This window comes from Crocuta crocuta, unplaced genomic scaffold, assembly GCF_008692635.1.
Source record: "Crocuta crocuta isolate KB4526 unplaced genomic scaffold, BGI_CrCroc_1.0 scaffold479, whole genome shotgun sequence".
NCBI lineage: Eukaryota > Metazoa > Chordata > Mammalia > Carnivora > Hyaenidae > Crocuta > Crocuta crocuta.
In genome coordinates, this window is record NW_027531875.1 from 2,315,209 (window position 1) to 2,341,560 (window position 26,352).

Consider the following 26,352-nt stretch of genomic DNA (forward strand, 5'->3'; position numbering starts at 1 on the left):
TGCTTGGTGAAAGGTATATTTAATTTAATTTAATTTTATTTAATTTTATTTTTTGTTGTCTTATATCCTAGAACCAAAGAGATGAAACATGTTATAGGTATTCAATGAGGATTTACTGGAGAAATACAATTAATCAATTCATAAATGAATCACAGTTAACTTAATTAAAATTAATTTTCTACTTTATCCTTTACATTTTCATTCTTTCCAGTTTTAAATGTTTTAGGGAAGCAAATTAATTCTAAATTTTAAATTTTTACTTGATTATTACCACATGAAAATCTGAAAAAGGATTAAATAGGGTTCCTTGTTATAAAGTAATTTAATTTTTTTTTTTTTAGTTTAAGTATAGTTTACACAATGCTACACTACTTTCTTGTGTACAACATAATGGCCCAACAAATCTATACATTATGCTATGTTTACAAGTGTAGCTACCATCTGTAACCATATATAACATTACAATATGGTGGACTATATGTATGCTGTATCTTTTATGCCCATGACATTTATTCCATAACTGGAAGCCTCTATCCCTCATTCCCCTTCATACATTTTACCAATCACACTCCGCCACTCTCCCCTCTGGTAACCATCAGTTTGTTCTTTGTATTCATAGGTCTGATTCTCTTTTTCATTTGTTAAACATGTTTTATTTTTTAGATTTCACATATAAGTGAAATCATATGGTATATGTCTTTCTCCTTTTTCACTTAGAGTAATACCTTTTAGGCCCTGTTGTGTTGTGATCCAAATAGCAAGATCTCATTCTTTTTTAAGGCTGGGTATTCCGTGTGTGTGTGTGTGTGTGTGCTTGTGCACGTGCGCGTGTTTGCTTGTATATCACTACTTCCTTATCCACTCATCTATTGATGGACACTTCAGTTGTTTCTGTATCTTGGCTACTGTAAACAGTGCTGCCATAAATATAGGAGAGCATATATCTTTTTGAATTTATGTTTTGTTTTCTTTGGGCAAATACTCAGTAGTGGAATTACTGAATTTCTGGATCATGAGGCAGTTCTATTTTAATTTATTGAGCGACTTCCATGCTGTTTTCCACAGTGGCTGCACCAGTTTTCATCCCCACCAGCAGTGTGTGAAAGTTCATTTTTCTCTACATCCTTCCAGTACTTATTTCTTTTTTATCATTTTATCTTTATTCACCATGATAAGTGTACTCTTTAATCCCCATCCCCTATTTCACCCATTCCCAAACTCACCTCTGCTCTGCTAACCATCGGTTTGTTCTCTACAGTTAGGAATCTGTTTCTTCATTTGTCTCTCTTTTTCTCTTCGGCTTGTTTGGTTTGTTTCTTAAATTCCAATATAAGTGAAATCATATGGTATTTGTATTTCTCTGACTGACTTATTTTGCTTAGCTTTTTACTCTTCAGCTCCATCCATCACTGCAAATGGCCAAATTTCATTCTTTTTATGGCTGGATAATATTCCATAATATATAATGGATATATATGTATATATATATATGTATATACACACATATACACACTACATCTTTTTTATCCATTCATCTACTGATGGACACTTGGGCTGTTGCCATAGTTTAGCTGTTTATTGTAAATAATACTCTAATAAGCATTGGGATGCATGTATCTCCTTAAATTAATGTTTCACAATTTTGGGGTAAATTCCCAGTGTGATTTCTGGATCAGAGGGTAGTTCTTTTTTCAGTTGTTTGTGGAAACTCCATATTGTTTTTTACAGTGGCTGTAGCAGTTTGTGTATTCACCAATAGTGCAAGAGAATCCCCTTTTCTCCACATCCCTGCCAACACTTGTTTCTTGTATTTTTGATTTTAGCCATTATGACGTGTGTGAGGTGATATCTCATTGTAGTTTTGATTTGCATTTCCATAATGATGAGTCATGTTGAGTATCTTTTCATGTGTCTGTTTGCCATCTGGACGTCTTCTTTAGAGAAATGTATGTTCATGCCTTCTGTCATTTTTAATTGGATTATTTGATTTTGGGGTATTGTGTTATATCAGTTATTTATATGTTCTGGATACTAGCCCTTCATCAGATATGTCACTTGAAAATATCTTCTCCCAGTTAGTAGTTTTGTTGATTATTCCCTTTACTGTGCATAGACTTTTTTTTTATTTTTATGCAGTACCTATAGTTTATTTTTGCTTTTATTTCCCTTGACTCAGTAGACATAGCTAGAAAATTGTTGCTATGGCCAATGTCATAGAAATAACTGCCTGTTCTCTCTTCAAAGATTTTTATGGTTTCAGGTCTCATATTTTGGTCTTTAATCCATTTTGAGTTTATTTTTGTGTGTGGTGAAAGATAATGGTCCAGTGTCGTTCCTTTACATGTGACTATCTAGTTTTCCCAACACCGGTTGTTGAAGAGACTCTCTTTCTCCCATGTGTATTCATTCCTCCTTTCTCAGAGACTAATTGACCATATAATTCTAGGTTTATTTCTGGTTTTTCTATTCTCTTCTATTGGTGTATGTGTCTGCGTTAGCACCATACTGCTTTAATTACTACCACTTTGTAATATAACTTGAAGTCTGCACTTTTGATGCTTCCTGTTTTGTTTTTCTTTTTCAAGATTACTTTGGCTATTCAACATCTTCTGTGGGGCCATATAAATTTAAGGATTGTTTGTTCTAATTCTATGAAGAATGCTATTGATATTTTGATAGGGATTGCACCAAATCTGAGTAGTATAGACATTTTAGCAATATTTGTTCTTCCAACCCATGAATGTGGAATGTCTTTCCATTCTTTGCATCATCTTGAATTTCTTTCATCAGTATTTTATAGTTTCCAGAGTACAAGTGCTTCACTTCTTTGATTTAATCCTAGATTATTTTATTGTTTTGGGTACAATTGTAAGTGGGATTGTTTTCTTTTTTTTCCCCAAAGTTTATTTTTTTATTCTAAAAGAGAGACAGCACAAGCAGGGGAGGAGTAGAGACAGAGAGAGAATCCCAAGCATTCTCCACGCTTCCAGCTGTGGAGCCACCTGTGGGGCTTGAACCCATGAATCATGAGATTATGACCTGAGATGAAACCAAGAGTTGGATGCTTAACCAACTGAGCCACCCAGGCATCCCAATGAGAATGTTTTCTTAACTTCACTTCAGCTACTTTATTTTTATTGTATAGAAATGCAATGATTTTTTTCTATATTGATTTTGTATCCTGCAACTTTACTGAATTCATTTATCACTTCTAGTAATTTTTGGTGCAGTCTTCAGGGTTTTCTATACATAGTATCATGTCATCTACAAATAGTGAGAGTTTTACTTCTTTACTAATTTGGATACCTTTTTTTTTTCCCTTATGTTGTCTAATTGCTGTGGCTAGGGCTTCCATTACCATGTTGAATAAGTGGTGAAAATGAACATTCTTGTCTTTCTTCCCCTGACCTTAGGGGAAAAGCTCTCAGTTTTTCACCATTGAGTATGATGTTAGCTGTGAGCTTTTTGTAAAAGGGCTTTGTTATGTTATTATGCTTCCTCTAAACCTACTTTGCAGAGATTTTTATCATGCATGGGTGTTATACATTGTCAATTGGTTTTTACATCTATTGTAATAATCATATGCTTTTTATACTTTATGTTATTCATGTACTATATCACATTGTGTGTTTTATGAATATTAAACCACCATAGCATCCTGAGAATAAATCCCACTTGTTCATGATGTATAATTTTTTAAATGTATTGTTTGATTTGTTTTGCTAATGTTTTCTTAGCAAAAAAATATAAATTTTTACATTTATATTCATGAGAGATAGATCTCTGTAGTTCTCTTCTTATGTGGTGTCTTTATCTGGTTTTGGTATCAGGGTGGTCATGGCCTCATATAGAATGAACTTGCATGGTTTCCTTCCACTGATATTTTATGAAATAGTTTGACAAGAATAGGTATTAACTCTTCTTTAAATGTTTGGTAGAATTCACCTGTAAAACTCTCTGGTCCTGAACTAACTTTAGGGGTTTTTTGATTACTGACTCAATTTCTTTGGTGGTATTTGATGTTTTCAAATTTTCTATTTTTAGTTTTAATTTTTTTTTAATTTTTTTAACGTTTATTTATTTTTGAGACAGAGCATAAGCTGGGGAGGGGCAGAGAGAGAGGGAGACACAGAATTCACAGCAGGCTCCAGGCTCTGAGCTGTCAGCACAGAGCCCAATGCAGGTCTTAAACCCACGGACTGCGAGATCATGACCTGAGCTGAAGTCAGACGACTAACTGACTGAGCCACCCAGGTGCCCCTGCTTTAGTTTTGATATATTTTTTCTAGAGATTTATCTCTTTCTTCTAAGTTGTCCAATATGTTGGCAAATAGGTTTCCATAATATTCTAATTGTTTATTTATGTAGTGTTGCTTGCTATATTTCTCTTTCATTAGTTATTTTGTTCATTTGGTTCCTCTCCCTCCCTCCCTCCCTCCCTCTCTTTCTCTCCTTCTCTCTTTCTCTCTCTCTCTCTCTCTCCCTCTCTCATTGATGAGTCCTGCTAGTGTTTTATCAATTTTGTTTATCTTTTCAAATAACCAGCTTCTGGTTTTATTGATCTGTCATATTGTTTATTTAGTTTCTCTATAATTTATTTCTTCTGTAATCTTTTTAATATCTTCTTTCTGCTGTTTTGAGGCTTGTTTGTTTTTCTATTTCTAGCTCCTTTAGGTGTAAGGTTGGGTTATTTGATATTTTTCTTGCTTCTTGACATAGACTTGTATTGTTATAAGTGCCTTCTTAGAACCACTTTGCTGCATCCTGAAGATTTTAGACTATTGTGTTATCATTTTCATTTGTTTCCATGTAATGTTTTATTTTTTTGTTAGATTTCATGGTTGACCTTTTCATTGTTTAGTAGCATGTTATTTAATCTCCATGTATTCGTGCTCTTTCCAAATTTTTTTCTTGTTGCTGATTTATTTTCATAGGATTGGGGTCAGAAAAGATTCATGGCATGACTTTGATTTTTTTTTCAATTTGTCAAGATTTGTTTTGTTGCCTAATATGAGATCTATTCTGCAGAATGTTCCATGTGCCCTTGAAAAGAATGTGCATTCTATTGTTTCTGGATAAAATGTTTCTATGTTCAGTGTATATGTTATGTCCATTTGGTCTAATATGTCATTTTTGACATCAGCTACCTCTGCACAAAAGTACACGTAAGCAAATAATACGATTTATTTCCTGTCTCTATTATTTTGTCTGTTACAGATTCTCATGTAATTGAATTATACAGTATGTAAGTTTTTGGGTCTAGCTTCTTACATTTTGCATAATACTCATATTAATTCATATTGTTGCATATTTCAGTTCATTCATTTTTACTGTTGGGTAGTATTCCATCATTTCTACATCCCCTGTTTGCTATCAGTTCAACAGTTGGTTGAACTCTGGATGAGTTTTAATAAGGGGCAATTACTAATAAAGCTGCTAGTGACATTTGTTTACTAGCTTTTATATGACTTTATAAACTGTCATTTATCTCTTATAAGGGTAAATAAGATTCTGTTTATCTTTTATATCTAGGAGTGGGGTTGCTTGGTCATATTCTAAGTACAAGTAAATAAGATTCTGTTTATCTTTTATATCTAGGAGTGGGGTTGCTTGGTCATATTCTAAGTACAATTTTAAAGTTTTAAAAGACTGACAAACTCTTTTCAATAATGAAGATAATATGTCCTCTCACCAGAAATATAGGAAGTATCAATTGTTCCACCTCCTTGTCAAGACTTGTCATTTTCAGTTGTATCACTTTTAGCTTTTATAATAGTACATAGTAGTATCTCATTTCTTTAAAATTTAGTGAGTCTTAAAAGCATTTAGTGTTGGTCATTCCATGTAGTCTTTCCCAAGTACTAGGTACTGTTTTTTTAATAAATAATTTTATGAAGTACTTTTTTAATCATAATGATCTTGAATTATGATTTTTCTTCCTTCATTATGATTTTATTTTTAGAGGTACCTATTTTTATATAATACTCTGTGTTATAATTAGGTAGTTTTTTAAAAATATAATTTATTGTCAAATATTTGGTAGTTTTTAATCGTTTATTGTTTGATTCTTTTCATTGTTTCCTCTTTTTCATTTTCTGTTTATTTCAAAGAATTATTTCCTCTTTTTTGGTTTATATTGTATTTGTATTATTTAGTTTGTTCCATTTCATACTTCTAGTTTTAGTCATCATTTTGAAATAATCTTTTTTTTTCTTTGCATCTAATTCTTTGGATAAGTTCTATTACATCACTACTGGTTTTTAAATACTTATTTATATATATTTTTATCATCTAACCTGTGTTTATTTAGTCTTTTATTTTTAAATATTAGAAAATATGTATTATATTTTTAAATAAACAAATATGACATATTTTCAATAACTAATATTCCATTAATTTACTCCTTTTTCCTAGCAACTTTGTGTGAGATTTGATCATTATTATATGTTGGTAATTATAGACAAGATTTCTTCTTAGAACTGTTAAAAAAATTTACTACACCAAAGTACCTTTAAAAGTATGCTTTCATATACATCTCCTAGAATACTTCCCCATTTTAATTTTGATCTCTTTCCTTTCTCCCTATTGTATACCTGTATTGTTAATTTTAGCTTCTACTCCCAGAAGTTATCTGGTCATATCTTAGTCACTAAGTTTTTCTCAGATCTTTAGTTGCTAATACAGAGGAAGTCTTGTTTCAGTGGCTTTTCCCACGTGCCTACTTGCGTTTTGTTAGAACATCTTGTCACCTAGATTCTTCTATTTTTTATGGGTTTATTTTGTCCTAGAGATTTTGTTTTGCTACCCTTATTGACAATATGGTATCCTAAATAAATTCAAATAATTTGCTATTACTGCTAACTTCTTCCAAATATATATAACATTTTAAAATAAAATAAAGCAATTGGTTACAATTCCAGCTATATTAAGATGGTTAAATTTTATTATACCTCAAACATCTTAAGTAGACATGAAGAAAAAATAACTAACTCTGACAGGTTAACCTGGTTATAGTAATAATGAAGAAACAAATTTTGAAGATGCATGTGAAAAGCTTGAGCACACTGGCTTTATGAAATTTACATACATGAAACAATAGTGTTTATTATGTCAGTTTGTATAAGATATACTTATATGTAGACTTTCTAGTAAATCCATGACTTATGCATTTTTATAGGAGTTTTTTTTTATTTCCCGTCCACTCATTAAAGCTAATATATTCAGATTCTCAAAGAAAGATATAAACAACCAAAGAAAAATGGGAGAGATTTTCTCTTTGGGAAGGGAACATGTTTCTTTACATTGAAGATGTCTTAATATATAATAAGCCCATTTTAATTAAATATTGGATTTTTTGTCAGGTAGTATGTTATTTAAGTAAGAACGTTTTAAATTCTTTATTAATTCTAACTAGAAGAAAACGAAAGTGCTAACAGATGATAAATATTGACTCACCTTTAGCCTCAGATTTAGTACTAGAGTAGAGACAGTGCCTTGCCCTGAAAGGAACAGAAGCTCTCAGCTTTGTCTGTCTGTGCAACTATACAGGCTTTATAACACCAGATTCTCTTTTTCACCACTGAAGCTATAAAATCAGTTTTAAATTAGAAATAAATAAACAGTGTCATTAATTTTTATTTGCAGTTTGCCAAAGAAAATGATGAACGTTGACAGAGTGCACATCAAAAAACAGCCTTTAGCCTCTATTTGGCAAATTTAAAGAATCTGTACAACTTTTTTGTTCATCTCTTCTCACACTCAGAACTTTATCACTATGTACTATTTTAAGGAACACATATGAACCTTTATCAGTTTTTGAAACTTAATGATGTGGATCAATTGGAAAGGCAAAAAGAGGAGTTTTAAATAAGTGAAAAAATATCCACCACAGTTAAAGAAAATAAAGTCCTGCTGAGTGTAGGTTGCATGTGTATTATCTTATGAGGACTTCCTAAGCCTTTATCTCAAAGCCTGGCCAAAATATACCTCAAATTTATACCATGGATAAAAATAAACAAAGATATGCAATTTTAATTCAACTTTGCTATATAATATAATATACTATAAATGTGGTGTAAATTTTGTGATGTTTTTAGTGACATCAAAGTTTGTTAAAAAATACAAATATGAGAGACATTTATATTTTGAATTGTATGATCATAGATATTACAGTATATATATATCACGATGTTTAAAACCTATATTATTGTGTTGATAACCTTAATCTAATTAAAAACACTAGTTAACACTGAATAACATATAGATTTATTGAATTATATTTACACCTTTAATATAAAACTGTATGTTAATTATACTTCAGTTAAAAAGCATAAATTAATTGAAATAACTTAAATTTCAATTTTTCCAAAAATAACTTATTTTTTAAAAGTTAATCATATGTACACATAATGTCAAATTTATTAGTTTTCCACAGAAATATAATGAGAGTAGCATATTACATTCAGTCTTTAATATGTGAGGATTAGGCTTTCCCAATAACAAAAGACTAAAATCTCTTATAGAAACAAATTCTTATCATAACTTTGCAGAAGAATGTTTTTACCCCCTACTCATTAAAGATTGTCATACTTTTATATTACAGTGTGTGATGAAATTTTATTGCAATGACAGAAATATTCATTTATCAAATAGCGGGCAAAGTTGTATAAACTCATTTTCCCAAATTACTATTATATGTTTGGATATTTCTTTGAATACACAGAGGAAGTGTAATGAGAATGTGAACAGAAAGAATGTTAAAATAACCATCAACAAACCACCTAATTGGTCAGTATATTTGAGAGTTGTTCTCACATTGATGCTGAGATTTGAAAAGAAACTCCCCATGCTGATTACATGAATAAAAAGTAAAATACTGAAATTAAATTTATTATAAGTGAATTAGTTCAGAACATTAAGTTCTAAAATTTGAAGGTAACATAATCTCTACCTTATCTTAAATAACTAAAAGCAAAATGTATATGTGTGTGTGGGGGGGTGTATACATAATCTATTTTATTTTACAGATTCCTCATAGGTACCACCATATCTTTTATGGCAATGTACACTAACTAACATGACATACGATCTTTTCTCATCTATCTATTTAGGAATGTTTTGTGGATGTGATAACAGAATGTAAATAAGAATACTATAATTAAGGAACCATAGAAAATTAAAAGTTAAGCTACAGCTCATTACCCTATTCCTGTGGATTACTTAGAGCTATGGTTACAAATGAAGCATTTTCAGTTAAAAGAGTTTTAACAAAGGCTTTCATTTTTGTTGTTGACTAGAAGCATGTGGAAAAATGTACGATACTAGTATATGATTGTGGGATAAGACTTTACTGGCTAGTCAACCAGAATAAAGAGTAAAGGAAACAGGTGATCAATCAAAAAATCTGGAATAATACCTCATTTTTTTTCATAGATAAGTATTATGTCATTACTGCATTATTCACTGAGTCCTGTTCTTCAATCCCAATAGTTTGAAGTTTTACTGAGGTTACAAATGTAAACCAAATAGAAAATATGAATAGATTCAACCAGTACAGTGACAATGAGCACTTACTGAAGGGTTATATCAGTAAAGAGAAGTTGTCAGAGAATGTATCAAGGGGGAGTTTGTCCTTAAAGTAGTTTTCAAATCAATGTGAGATTTGTGTTGCTAATCAAGATTAAAAAATACTTTTCAAAAACCTATGGTAACGTATAAAAATCAGTTGTGTTTCCACTAGCTAGCAATGAACAATCCCAAACTAAAATTAAAGAAATAATTTCATTTACAGTAGCAGAACAAAATAGAACAAAAGATCAAAATACTCAGAATGAATTTAAAAAACAATTTAACCACCACACATTTCTCTCTATCCCCCTTCTCCTTTTTTAAAAAATTGCTTCATAATCGATATATTCTTAAACCTTATCTTTAGTTTAGTAATGTCATAAATATTTTCTTAACTTCTGATTTTTTAAAAATGGTAAAATATGCTTATGTTTTGCATAATTTAAATATTCTCCTAATATTTGTTATGTAAATTTTTCCAATTCTTCTTCTATATCAATAATGCTCTAAGAAACATCTATGAACAGGAACCCTTAAAATCAGTTTAGTTCCTAAATTTATTTATATGGTTTACTTGATTAACACTTGTAAAGTTTTAATAATTTTGATAGATCCTACAAAGTATTTTTTATAAAACATTACTTTAATTCACAAATCAATTTCAGTTCAAATTTAAAATTAAGGTTATAAATAAAAGTAAATCTTATTTTCATTTCAATGAATATGTGAGTAATTTTATATTAAAAGACATTGTATCTCCAGGAGAAGGCAGTTCTTAAGATTTTATTCTATATTAAAAATCATAGAATATATCCTAATAGCACCAGGACTTCCTAATGAAAGTGAAGTGGAGTGAACTGGAAAGGCTTAGATGGAACTACTTTTGAATGATGATCTTTCCAACTACAATTACGTGGGCAATTCATGCAGATAGAGTACAAATTTCTTTTTTACACTGCCAATCATGAGAGTTTCATGTGTTTTGATAAAATTCTATCATATTAAGTATGAATACTTTTATTACATTCTAAACACATAAAACTTAACATAGAAAATGTTCCAAAGTGCTAGAAAACAACCTGATTAAAACAAACAACAAAAGCAAAAAAAAATCATCCAGTATGACTACATCAAACTAAAAAGGTTTTAAGAGCAAAAGAAACAATCCACAAAATAAGATGATAACTAAAGAATAGAAGGAAATATTTGCAAACTAAATTATGATAAGGGTTAAGATCTGAAATATATAAGGAATTCCTACAACTCAATATCAAATCAACAATCAGATTAAAAATTAGACAGATAACTTGAATAGTCATTTTTCCAAAGAAGACATACAGCTGGCCAACAAGTACATGAAAACATACTCAATATCACTAATCATCAAAGAAATTCAAATCAAAACTACAATGAAATATCAATAAATGTTGGTGAGGACATAGAGAAAAAAGAAAACTGATCCACTATTGGTAGAAAAGTAAATTGGTACTATGAAAAGCAGTATGGAGTTTTCTTAAAAATTAAAAAACATCTATGATTATGATCGAGCAATCTCACATCTGTGTATAAATGCAAAGGAGAAGAGCTCACTACCTCAAAGACATATCTACATTCCCATTTTTATTGCATCATTTTTTTAAATGCACTTCCTTTTTATAAGCTTATTTATTTTGAGAGAGAGAAACAGAGACACAGAGAGAGACAGAGAGTGGAAGCGGGGGAGGGGTGGAGAGAAAGGGAGAGAAAGAATCCCAAGCAGGCTCAGTGCTGTCAGTGTAGAGCCTGATGCTGGGCTCAATTCCACAAACTGTAAGATCGTGATCTGAATTGAAATCAAAAGTGGTCCCTTAACCAATTGAGATACCCAGGACCCCCGAGTGAACCATTATTTTTCGTAATAGCCAGGCATGGAAACAGCCTAAGTGTCCATCGCCAGATGAATGGCTAAAAAAATGTGATAGATAGATAGATAGATAGATAGATAGATAGATAGATAGATAGATAGATAGATAGATAGATATTAATATATCGAAATATTATTCAGCTACAAAAATAAGGAAACCCTACCATTGACAACAGCATAGATGGAACTTGAGGGTATTATGGTAAGTGAAATAAGTCACATAGAGAAAAACAAATACCATATGATTTTATTTAAAGTGGAATCAAAACATCCAACTCTTGGAAACAGTAGAATGATTGTTGCCAAGGGCTGAGTGATGTAGGAAATGGGAGATATTGATCATAGGGTACAAACTTCCAGTATAAGAGGAATAAGTTTGGGGAATCTAATATACAACCTGGTTACTATAGTTAACAATAATTCATTGTACACTTCAAAGTTGCTATGAGGGTAAAGCTTAATGTTATTGATATGAGTGAAAATTTATGTCCACACAAAAACCTGCACATGGGTATAGGCAGCAGCTTTCTTCATAATTGCTAAAACTTGGAAGCCACCAAGTGGTCCATCAATTGACGATTGCATCAATAAACTGTGATACATCCAGACAATGGAATAGTATTCACTAAAACAAAAACTAAAATAAAAAAAAAAGGTGTTGACATGAAGAGGCAGAGAGGAAACTTAATGCATATTACAAAGTACTAGAATCGATGTGAAAAGACTGTAATACTGTATTATTCCAACTATATGACATCCTAGAAAAGACAAACTATAAGGAGAATTAAAATATCACTGGGTAACAAAGGTTAGGGGAAAGGGAAGAATGAATAGTCAGAGAATGGATAAGAATGTATAGAGCACAGAGGAGTTTTAGGGCAATAGAACTTCTCTGTATGATACTCTAATAATAGAAAATTTTCATTTTATATTTATCAAAACCCATAGAATATAAACACCAAGAGTGAGCCCCTAGGTAAATATGTGTCAATGTAATATTCATGAATTATAACAGATATACCACCCTGGTAAAGGATGTTAATAGTAAAGGAGTCTATGCATGTGTGGCGACTGGTGGTATGTGGGAACTCTGTACTTTTCCTCAATTTTGTATGAACATAAAATCACTCAAAAACATACCTATTTTTTAAAAATAAGTGTATGTCCAAGACAATATTCTGTGTGACTCTATTATTATATTTTTCTTATTTCTTCTAAGACATGCTTTTTAAAAATTCCATTTCATATTTTTATCTGGGTACCTTTGTTGTGTATATTTGAAAATAGCATGCATTTCTTGTAAAGATTACAAATTATTCCTTTTGTTGCTGTTTTCTATTAGATTTTACTTTATGCATTGATATTTTTATAGATGAATACCTCAAATACATAAGTAAATATTGTTATTTGTGGCCTTATAAGTTAGAGAAATTTCTCTTTCTCTAGCACTGTTCAATACCAATTCATGAAAGCTTTCACGGTGAATATTTTGTATCTATGGTATGAATTTGTCATGAAGAGGGGTTTCAAATATTTGGAATAAGGAGAAGTCAAGAAACTTTTCTTTTTTTTTTTTTTAATATGTTTTATTTATTTCTAGGAGAGAGAGAGAGAGAGCGTGAGCAGAGGAGGGTCAGAGAGAGAGGGAGTCACAGACTGAAACAGGCTCCAGGCTCTGAGCTGGCAGTCAGCACAGAGCCTGACGCGGGGCTTGAACCCACGAACCGCGAGATCATGACCTAAGCGAAAGTCAGACGCTTAACCGACTAAGCCACCCAGGCGCCCCGAGAAACTTTTCATTTTCTTTTACCTTACTTTCCAAAACCATCCCCATAGAAACCACAAGCAAAGAACTTTATTTTAGTCCCCAATTTTAGAATAGGTGCTAAATATGAAGGCATTTGAGGAGGATATTTAAATTGCAGCACATTTTGAAATAGATGAAGTCATCTATATAATAAGGCATGTTGCTGTAGGGAAAAATGCATAATGTCAATTTTCAGGTTCTTTAGTATCATGGGATTTTGAGCTATAGCCTTGAAATGTTCAACTATTGTCAGAAGGTCCTATGCTCATAGAAAAAAAAAAAAAACCACAGACATTTGATGGATGTTTTTTTCGGATCTTTTCATTTCCAAGGCAGGTAATTATATGAAATTGTGACAATCACTATGGTACTTTAGCAATGAAATGCCTAAGCACAACTATTATAGTTTGTGCAGCATGTCACTGTCATCCAGGAACTTGGCACTGCTTTCAGCTTAAAAATCTTTCATTAAAATATTAACATTATGAAAGCAGACCAGCAAAGGATGGACTTTATACAAAGTCAGTGTATTTTTATTTGCTGTTCTTGTGCCTCATAGAGCTAGTTAAGCATAATAATTAAGAATGTGAGCTTTGTGTCCTATTTGCCTATGTTCAAACCCTGGCTTCCCAACATTCTAGCTTAGAATCCTATACTAGTTACTTCTTTGCAATTCAGTTTACTCATCCTTACATTAGAGTTGTTGATAGTGTCTTTTTCAAAGAAATGCTATAAAGTTAGTTAAGTCTTATAAAGTATTTGGAACAGTGTTTAGCATAATACTCAAAAATTAGCTATTGTTTAGAAAAATATTTTACTGCTTATTGTTAAATAATTGTAGTAACCTATAATTTTACCTCTTATTTTGAAAAACATCTATCTATTGTTGAAAAAATAAAAGATAACAAGAAGTTTAATAGCTCTCATTCTCTTTCTAAACAGTTGGCCATTCACAGAAATTGTTATCTCCAACACAAGTGGAAAGGAGTTAGTTTCATTATAAAATAAGCAATTTATGAAACTTTTTTGCAAATAGATTTTTACCTTTACTTTGTTATTTCATACTTATTGAATAACATTAAAATATATCCCTTATTAGTGATGCTTAGCAAGCTTACTAAATTGTTAATATTTTCATTGCTAATGATATTTATACTACAAAAGTATGCATTCAATATTTATAAAAGTAGTTTCATTAATTATTAATTCATCCAAACTGTTAAGGTTTCCTCAAACATTGACTAAGAACAGCTTAGAAGATTTTGCTAATTGAAAGCAAAATAAAAATACTAAATGCATATTTTTAAGCTTTAAATGTTTTTTAAAGAGGTCAGGCTAGTGAAGATGAAGAATTTATGTCATTTGTATAAGCTTTTGAGTATATCCTATGGTGAAATATATCATTCTTGTCCAAATGACTGAAGATTAACATATTTAAATCATATTTACCTCCTATAACTTAAAGGGAATATTCCAAATTATTGTACTCCTCTGTAGTCTTGTATTTTTCTGGAGCACTAAAAAAAAGGAAATGATACCATCTCATGCACTTTATACCTACAGGGAGATTGAGATTTATAGTTATGAATCCTAGAAAATTTTACTTAATGGAAATCTGGATATTCAAAATAAAAGAAGACACAAGGGATTATGAATATGTAGGTAAATATAAAATAGTGCTTCTTATCTTTTCAAGAGTATTAAAAAGCCTGGGTGGCTTAGTCGGTTAAGCGTCCGACTTTCGCTTAGGTCATGATCTCGCGGTTCGTGGGTTCGAGCCCCGCGTCGGGCTCTGTGCTGACTGCCAGCTCAGAGCCTGGAGCCTGCTTCAGTCTGTGACTCTCTCTCTCTCTGACCCTCCCCTGCTCACACTGTCTCTCTCTCTCCTAGAAATAAATAAAACATTTAATTTTTTTTAAATAAAAATACTGGCAATGTAGATTAAAAATACTGTGTTTTTTGTAGTTTACAACAAAATGTGGGATGAAATGTACAATAATAATGGCACAAAGCAAGAAGAGGGGAAGTGGGTATTTACAGTGGTACTAATCTTTAAAAATATAAAACAGCATGAATATATTTGAAAGTAATTTGTAGTAAGTTGAAAATGTGTAATATGCATTTTATTTAGATTTGTATACAATAAACTGCATGTATTTAACATGTGAAAACTGATGGGTTTTGAAGCCACAATCAGGATACTGAATGTATTCATAATCTCATAAATTTCCACAGGCCCTTTGGAATTCCTCCCTACAATCCCTCATGACCCTATTCTCAGTAAGCCATAGATCTGCTGTCACTAATATTAGCTCACATGTTCTGTAATTTTATGTAAGTTGAATCATACATTACATACTGTTTTATGTTGATGGTAGTGGTGGTTAAAAGTCTGACTTCTTATGTTAGTAGAATTGTTTTTTTTTTTTTTTAGAATTGTTTTTTAAGACTCATAAATTTATGGATACAAATGGTCCTTTTTGTTTACTGCTGAGTATTGTTCCATTGCACAGAAATACCATAATTTATTTATCTATTCACCAATTGATAGACATTTGGCAAGTTGCCAGATTTTAGATACTACAGTAAAGAGGTATGAACATTCATACAAAGCTTTTTTGAGTACATAATTCTTTAAAAAATCATAATTTCTTCTGGATAAATACTTAGGAAGAGAATGGCTGGGTCATATGGAAGGTATGTGTTTAACTTTTTTTTAATGTTTATTTTTTAGAGAGAGAGAGAAATAGAAAGAGCACCGGTGGGGGAAGGGCAGAGAGAGGGAGACAAAGGATCTGAGGTGGGTTCTGTGCTGACAGCAGAGAGCCCGACATGGGGCTGAAACTCAGGAACCATGAGATAATGACCTGAGCCAAAGTCTGATGCTTAGCTGGCAGAGCCACCCTGGCATCCCATGTGTTTAACTTTTTAAGAAACTGTCAGATTTCCTAAGTGTTTATTCCATTTTACATCCCCAATAGCAATGAATGGGAAAGGTAATCCATATCCCTGCTTAGACTTGGTATGATCAGACCTTGTAACTTTAATATATATAGCTACATACGCACACATGCATACACAGTCTTCTGATAATGAACAAGGTATGTATCTTCATTTATTTGTGTATTATGTATTGATGAATTTACCTCAATAATATTTGTAGTTTCAGTTATATAGGTATAGTATTTCTTTTGTCATATTTATGTCTAAGTATTTTATATATTTTGGTCCTCACATGATGACTTAAAATTTCAATTTCCAGTTGTCCAATGCTCTTATATATAAATACAAGAAGTGTGTGTATATTGGTATAGTATCAGACAAATCTGCCTAAACTCACTCAATAGTTTTAACTAGCTTTATTGTAGACCTCATTATGTTTTCTGCCAGAACAGAATTCCTCAACAGCAATACTATTGACATTTTGGACTGTCCTGTGCATTGTAGCATGTTTAACAGCATCGCTGGCCTCCACAGAAGGTGTCACTTAGTACCACACTAGTTTTGATAATTAAAAATCCCAGATATTGCCAAATATCTCCTGGTGGCAATATCACCACTAGTAGAAAACCACTGACACAGTTATTCATGTCATCTGTGAATAAAGACAGTTTTCGGATTCCTTTTCATTCTGGATATCTTGTTGCCTTTCCTTTACTTACCATAGTGCATCCACCAGAACTGGTGCATTACTGAATAGAAGAAAGGACAATGAAATATACTTGTTTTGTTCTTGATCATAGGGTAGCTATACTTATTCTTTTGCTATTTGGATTGGTTATAGCTAAAGGGTTTCATAAATGCCCTTCTTCAATTTAAGAAAGTTACCTTCTATACCTAGAGTATTCCATTTTTTTCAGTAGCGGATGTTGGAATTGATCAAATGTGGGTTTTTTTGTTGTTGTTGTTCTGTCATTTAAGATTATCATATTTATTTTCTGTTAAATGTTGCTATTATTATGGATTACACTGGTTTTTAAGGTATAGCAACCATACATTAGTGAAATAAACCTCACTCAGTCATAATGCATTGTCCATTTTATTTATAGCTGAATTTGATTTTCAAAAAAATGTATTTAAAATTTTTAGATGTATAAAATTTTACATGTGAAATTTTTCCCATGTTAACTAGGGGATAATAACCCATAGTTTTCTTATAATAATTTTGGCTATAAGGTAATACTGAGTTCATAGAGTAAGTTGGAATGTATTCTCTCTTTTTCAATTTTTGGAAACACTTTCTGTTATATTGTTTGAGGTTTGGTAGGATTAATCAGTGAAGACTGTGAGGCTAAGCTTTGCAGGAAGACTTATAAGTATAAATTTAATTTGTTTAATAGATAAGAGGCTTCTTATATTTATATATCTTCTTGAATAACTGGTAATTAAGTTTTAGGAGAATTTGTCTACTTCACATTCTATAGAATTACTGACATGCAGTTCATAATTCCTTATTTTTTCTTATAGGCTGAATATTTATGTCCCCTCAACATCATATGCTAAAACCTAATCCCCAGTGTGATAGATTTGGGAGGTGGGGCCTTTGGGCCCATCAGTTATAAGGGCTTTTCCCTTATAAAAGATTAGTGCCCTTTTTAAACCTAAGGGTTTCCTTGCCACTTCTATTTTGTGGACCCAGAGGAAAGAAAAAAAAAAAATCTATGAACCAAGAAGCAGCTATTACCAGACACTGAATCTGCTTGAATATGCTGGCACTTTAATTTTGGACTCCTTAGACTCTAGAACTGCAAGAAATAAACCTCTGTTGTTTAAAAGGCACCTGTCCATCATATTTTGTTATAGCAGCTTGAACTGGCTATGACATTATGCTTTTAACAACTATAGACAGAATCTGTGGTGATATCAATTATATTGATAATTTTTGTCATCCATCTTATTTTCATCATCACCTTGGCCATTGGGTTTTTAATTGTATTGATTTTATTAAAGAACCAGATTTTGTTATAATTGATTTTCACTACAGTCTTTATGTTTCCTATTTTAGTGATTTTTTAATCTTCTCCTTATCATTGACTTTCCTCTATTTACTTTAGGTTAAATTTACTCATTCCATTTTGTTTATTATATTGTAAGTTGAAGCCATTGTTCTGAAATGATTTTTCTTCCCTAGTATTGACATATACTACTATAAATCTACCACTGTATCATTCCTTAGTGGCAGTATATAAGATTTTTATATTTGTATTTTTATTTTCACTAAAAAATGCTTTCTAACTTTTTAAATGTCATCTTCACTTCCATTCAATAAAAATGTTCTCTAACTTCATTTTTGGTACCTTCTCTGATTCATGCATTATTTAAAAGTCATTACTTTGTTTCATATTACATGGGAATTTTTGAGGATTTTTTTTTTCTGTCTTTGACTTCGAATAAAACTCCATGGTAATTAGAACATACTTCATATGACTTAAATCCTTTAAATTTATTGTTATGTTTTGGGCCACAATATGGTCTATTTTGGTAAATTTTTTTTATAAACTTGAAAAAATGTATATTCTTTTGTTATTGGTTAGAGTGTTCTGTACATGTCAATTAGGTAAAGTTGGTTGATAGTATTTATCTATATTGTTATTGTTTTTGGCTCTACTGATTTATCAATTATTAAGAAAGGAGTATTAAAATCCCTGACTTTACTATCTGTTTTATTCTTTTACTTTTAATTGATTTATAACTTTATATTTAATTTGGTTTCTTTTTGGTCTTGCTATTTTTGTAAAGTCTTATAACCTCTTTTAATTAGACTTAGATCATTTACATTTAATATGATTATCATATTAGATAAATCTGTTGCTTGTTATTTCTTTTCTATTCATCCCAGTTGAAGATAAAAAAGATTAGTAAACAAAAGACCAGTGACTCAAAGTTATGGTGAGCATATTCTAAAACTTATGTTTTAATTATTTCCTAACATAAATGTACAGGACTTTGAAGAAGACAAATATAATTCATTCATTCATCTATTCATTTATTCTGTGGACATTTGTTGCTTTTCATACATTGTCTTTGTCCCTCAGGGGACACATAACTGTGTGCACATAATTGTGTCCTTAAGGCCCACACCCAAAATTCAGGAATGAATAATTTTGGATCTCCATTTTTTTCAATACAAACTTTCTGAAGACTTTAGGTAGTTCCTTTCTCTCTTCCTCTCTCACTTTCTCTCTCAATCTCATTTGTTAGATTTCTAACTTCTAGTAGCATTTCTCTCAGACCTTCCTTTTCCTTTTTCAAATGCTATGTATCAAAAAACTGAAAATTAACTAAATTCTGTTCCTTCAATTCCCATATTAAAAATCATTTTTCCTTACAGTTTGAATGCCTTGGCTATCAGGAGGGCAAGTTACTCACAAGGCAAGAGAAAAAGCACTAAGATTAGCATTCAAAGTATAAGAAGCAGTTCAGGGATCCAGTGAATGGATGTTTAGTTGGTGATACATTTGGTTTGGATTTAGCAGGACAGGATATGGATGTAGGTGTAGATACATACCAGTCTCTTCAGTATACAGTTAAATATAATGGTAATTCTTAACCATTCTTGAATGCAAATGTCTTCTAGGAATATCCCTCATTTATTTTGTGGACATACCTACAACCTTGAAAAACAGGCGAGCTTTAGCAGTGCATACTGGAAGGATAAGGTACAGTGGAGGAGAAACAAAATTTGAAATAAACACAGGCAGTTGGCAGAAAAAATTATCAGTCATAGTGTGGAAGATTTAGTTCCTGTTAAGGCCTAATTAAATGGAAGTTCTCGCCCATCAGGAACTGATACCGTAGTATATATAGAGGCCACTTTTAAGCGATGGAATTGAGCCTGTCTGCATCCAGGCTCATTAAGCAACCCACCTCAAAATAGCCAGAGGCCCTAATGACCAAATACAAGCAGGCATGGTTCTAAGGTTACCAAAAAGGGAAAATCCCACATGGGCCCATACTCCTTCATTCTGCCCTAGAACTGTGGCCTCTCCCCACTACCTCATGACAGTCTCTCCTTTGCTGTTCTTACTGCCACTCCCTTGCAATGTATTAAATAAACTTCTATCTCTTTTGTTCTGCCTTGGGTGAATTCTTTCACTGGCTACACTGCCAACCCCCACCCAATTAGGATGCCCCACATTTGGTGGCTCCCGCATCTGATCAGAGTGCTTCACATAGTATATAAAATTATAAACACAGAATTTATTTTTCTTCTTTGATTGAAATAACCTGAAATTAGGTAACCCAGAAAAGGAAGCTTACCTAGAAAAGGAAGACTGTTAGGGAATGATAGGTAAAACCTAGTGCACAGTCAGATTCTGTTGGACTTTTAGGCTACAGGAATGAATTTAAATCATATTCTTAAAGCAGGGGGCTTCTGTCAGGAAAACAAAAACAAAAAACAAAAAACAAACAAAAAAAAGAAGCCATTCTGGTTCCAGTATGAAGAATAGATTAGGGAGAGAGAGCAAGCACAGAATCAGAATCAGATACCAGTTGAAAATAACTTTTATTATTCAGGCATAAGATGATGGTGACCTGGTCCAGAATTTCATGATGAGATTGAGAAGATATTGAATGCTTACAGAAAGATAAGGAGTAAAGTTCTACAACAAACAAACAAAAAAAGAGGGTTTTTTTTAACGTATATATAAAGAGATATAAAGATATAGAGCAAGTTACATAGATTCATAAGTATTTGTCTTGAGACTTAGTGTAAATTGTTTCTCCATTTACAAATAAAAGAAAGAATAAAACTTAAAGAGACATCCATGGCTTGCATAAAGCACATATTAGGAAAAGAGAGGAAAGACTACACTTTCACGAATCATTTCTATAGTTTGTTACTGAAAGAGAGAAAATGGCCAAATGTTTTAGAGCCATAGAAATGCAAAGGTTCATAAGAAGTAGTGTTTCTTTTTGGTTCAATTTGTTTTCAGTTTGGTTCAATAGTACCAAATTCTGCTGATATTGATGCAGGAAGAGATGTGCTCATTGGATCTAAAAATATAGTTGCTTTGACAGGAACACATTTGATAATCTGGAAGGGTTAGAGCTTTTTTGCTGGATTGGAGTGGGTTGAAGAGTAAATAAGGTGTTAAAAGGTGATACTTTATAAGAAATGCTATGGAGAAGTGTTTTTTAATGGTGTTCCCTGACAGGTCCCCCCTCTGTGGCCATGGTGAGCTTTGAAGGGTTCAAACCTTGACCCATCCACGGGAGCCTGCCTGCAGGTTGGGAGGAAGAGCTGGCTTATGTGCACTTTGTATCTCAACACACTTCCTGCTCTCATGTTTCTAATACCTCTAGACTGGTGTGAATCATGGGCCAAACTGAAAAATTATTTAAATGGAAACTATTTTATAAAGGCAAGCATTTGGGAAAGGAATACAATGATTAAATTCACAGTAAGCTTATGAATGGCTTTGTCCAAAGTAAAACAATCAAGGAACTCAATTCAGAGAAATATAAAAGAGAGTGAAAACTACCATTTAAATATTAATCCCTTCCACTGGAAAGGTAACAGTTCTTCTTTTAACTCTTATAGCAGAGTCCCACTTGGTGGTTGATGATTCTGACAAGCTGTGATGCTACCTACTTAACAAAGCCCAGAGCTTTCAAACTGTTATACAACAGTGATTTTCTGATATGCTTGATATGAGTATAAGATTTTATTCTAATAATGCTATCTTGAAACTCTGACACCCCTGTAGTCTTTCTTAGAAAAGAATGTGACAGCCCTTGGGTCCACTGAGAATCATTGTTTAAAATGCTAACTATCAATGACTGTTGGAGAAAAAGACTATTCTTTGTATATGACTGACTTCCACTGGAGTCATAAATTTTATGCTACTATTCTGATTTCCTTATGACAAGTAAATAACTAATATTTGATACTACCACTATGAGTATTCTACAAACACCTGAAATTTTGTAAACTTATTTTTACTGGTATGGCTTCTTTTTAATTATTTAATATGTTGGTTGAATAATATTTAATGTTTTCATTAAATAACAAGTTATGTCATGTCCCCGCACCCCCACCCCCAGTAAACTAGCAGTTAAGAAGAAATGAGAAAAAGTAGTCTACTACTTAGAAAAGTATAGGAATATAAAGATTGTGTCCATGATGCAAATGTGAAGGGGTGGCTGAAAGCTGCAAGTCAATGTGATAAGTATGAGGATTTCAAAGCTGATCAAAGAAAGTGACCATGAGAAGGCAATACTGCACAATAATTTTTATTGGATGGTTACTTAGAAAGGATTGTCTGAAGGATTCATTCACACCAACAAATCTTCCAGAAGCAGCAGTGCAGGAACATAGCCTAAAATAGAAATGGCGAGGGAAGTCCCAGGAGAGGGGGAACGTGGAGGGGGGACTTAAAACATCTAGATGGTGTTGCTTAGCAGCAAGATGGGGAATATGCATTGCTGAGCTCCAAAGAACAGCAGCAGTTGGTGGTCTTTTATAGTTGCAAGTTTTGTTTTCTTTCCATGACTGTTGGATGTTGAATCAATTTTCACATGTTATTGAAAGCAAGTAGGCTCTGTATGGCTAAAACGTTTCTGATTTGAGCTGTACTTCAAGTAATTGGATGTTTAAGAATTCGAGTTTTGGCCAGCAGTCTTTAAGCTAATGTTCTAGCTTGCTAGGAAGTAATCAACAGAGTGGCCAATAAACAGGTGCCATCTTTGACCCATTTATATGAAAACCTTAACTCCATTTTGTTTTGTATATAACTTCCTGTGGATAATTCCTTGGAGATGGCTGTCTATGTTTCCTTTAATTGTTTTGTGGTGCCCCACACATATGCTTTTCTTACGGCCTCAAAAGCCATTGATCCTAGGGTGGTTAATACCAGGAAGACTATTAGGAAAACTGCTTAGTGGCATTGGAAAGTTGAAGCTAGCATGGTTTTTAACGTGAAGTACTTGGGAGTTTCATTACTCAATAAAAATATATTGGAATCTTGAGCCAAACACAAGTACAGGAAATACTATCCAAAGTTGAATAAAGAAAGCTTTTAATAGAAAGCCATTTGACTTCCTTACACGTCCATCAGGCTCCTTCTTGCTGCCTATATTTTCTGTGTTTTTATGAAAGTAAGTTTGTATAGTTTGGTGCAATGCTAAGTGGTGCTAATATTGTCAAAGAAGCTTGGGTTTTATCTGCCTTGCATTCCAACTTGGGTCAAATAAATTGGTTACAGATTCATCTTACCATCACCCATGTTTGTGTGAGATTAGCCTCTGGATATTTTTGTTGGATATCAACAGTTAGGGACATAATCACATTTTGATAAGTAAGGTGAATGAGGGAAATTAGTCAGGAGAGATGTATTATGCTAACTGTTCTAAATTAGATTGGAAATACCCTAAATTTGTGCTATATAGTATAGTGGCCACTGGCCACATGTGGCTATTTAAATGAGACTAGTGTCACTGAGAAACTGGATTTTTAATTTTATTCAGTTTTTAACAAGAATGTTGGGGGTGGTGACATCTTATTGTGGCTTTATTATGCTTTCCCTTAATGACTAATAATGTTGAACATCTTTCTCTGTCTTCTATCCATGTAGTCTCTCCATTGAGATACCTATTGATGGCTCTTTTCATCATCTTTGAGATATATTAGTATACAAAAAAAAACACATGTAATTAATGCACACAGTTTGGTGAGTTTCAGTTTTCATATCACCATCACCACAATCCAGGTAAACATACCTGTCACCTTCAAAAGTTACCTTGTGCCCATTGGTTAATGTTACTTTTTTCCTTTTCTTATCCCTTCATTCCTTCCTTCATTCTTTCTTTCTTTCATTTTTTGAGGTAAGAACACTTAAGAGATCTACCCTCTTAATACATTTTAAAGTATATAGTATTTATTGCTAACTCTAGGCACTTTGTACCAGCAGATCTCTAGAGCCTTCTTGTCTTGTATAACTGTAAGTATACGCCCATTGAACAACTTCCCATATTCCCTTTTTCATAACCTCCATTGCATGGTAATGACCATTTTATTGTATAATTCTGTACATTTTACTATTTAAGATGCCTCATATAGTAGTATTTTCCTATGACTGACTTATCTTACTTAACATAATGTCATTCAGGTGCATCCATGTTATCACAAAGAGCAGGATTTTTCTTTTTAAATGCTGAATAATATTCTGTTATATATATATATCACAATTTCTGATAACATATATCACATTTTCTTGATCTGTTCATCTCTTGGACATTTATTTGGTTTCCACATCCATATTTTGAATTTTGGTGCATTGAACATGGAAATGCAGATATGTTTTTGAAATCCTGATTTCGATTCTTTTGGATATATACCCAAAAGTGACAGTGCTAGATCATATAATATTTCTAGTTTTAATTTTTTGAGGAACCTAGATATTGTTTTCCAAAATAGCTACATCATTTTACATTCCTACTAATAGTATAGAAGAATTTCAATTTATCCACAAATTTCCAAGATATCTTTTATTTTTTTTATAATAGTTAACCTACGAGGTTTGAGGTGATAGCTCATTGTGGTTTAATTTCCATTCCCTGATGATTAGTAATATTGAGCATGTTTCGTACACTTCTTGGCCATTTGTATATCTTCTTTGGAGAAACTAAATGTCCTTTGTCTACTTTGACCAATTTATTTTCTTACTATTGCGTTGTATGAGTTCATTACATATTCTGGAAATTAACTCCATGTCAGATACATGGCTTGTAACTATTTTCTCTCATTCAGCAGTTTGCCTTTTTGCTCTGTTATTTCTTTTGGTGTGCAGAAGTCTTTTAGTTTGATGCAATCCAACTTTGTATTTGCTTTTGTTGCTTGTTCTTTTGATGTCATATCCAAAAAAAACTGTTGCCACAACCATGTCAAGAAGCTTTTTTCCTGTGTTTACTTCTAGTAGATTTATAGTTTGGGGTCTTATTTCTAAGTCTTTAATACCTTGAGTTGATTTTTGTGTATTGTGTGAGATAAATGGGAAAATGCCCCATGTACATGGATTTAAAGAATTGAAAGTAATTTGAATAAGAACAAAACTAGAGGCATCATACTTCCTTATTTTAAGATCAATTACAAATCAACAGTAATTTAAACAGGCATAACACAGACATATCAACCAAAGGAACAGAAATGATACCTCAAAAATAATTCCACACATTATAGCCAACTATTCTTCTACAAGTATCATAGTGTTTAATTTAAGCCTTGATTGGTTGCTCAATTGGTTTTTACTCATGGATCTCTCAATGCTCCAGAATCATTAGTTGCAAAGATTATTTGACTATCCAAAATTTTTTAACTGAGTTTACCTCATTGTCAGAATAGTTGGGGATAATTTTGCAGGTCTTTTCTGAATTTTTATCCTATTCCATTAATCCATGTATCCGTCTTTCTGTCAATATAACAGTCTATTAAATTCTGTAGCTATATAATAAGCATTATAATTAGGAACAATGATATCTCCCCACTTTTTTTTCCTTCACACTTGTTTTAGCTATTCTGGTAACTCTGCCTTTCTACATAAATTATAGTTTAACTTATCTATGTTTATTAAAAAAACCTTGCTTGGAATTTGATAGAAATTATAATAAATTTATAAAATCAGCTTGAAAACAATTTACCCTAACTGTGTTGAATCTTCTAAATCATGAACATGGGGTGTATCCCTAATTATTTAGGGTTTTTTTAATTTATTTCATTGACATTTTGCAAATTTTAGAATATATTTTTCTTTTTTCTCTTTTCTTTTCCTTTTTTTTATTTTAGAGAGAGAGCAAAGGCAGGGGAAGGGGCAGTGGAGAGAAGAATCTTAAGCAGGCTACGTGCTTACTGTGGAGCCCAATGCGGGGCTCAGTCTCACAACCCTGGGATCATGAACTGAGCTGAAATCAAGTGTAGGACACCCAACCAACTGAAACACCCAGGTAGGTGCCCTGAATGTATTTTTCTTTTGTAGTTTTTGTTTGCTTTTCTTATAACTATTTCGTTATGTTTGGAGTAAGTGTAAATGATACTGTGTTGTGAATGTTTTTTTCCACATGTTGATTATTAGTATTT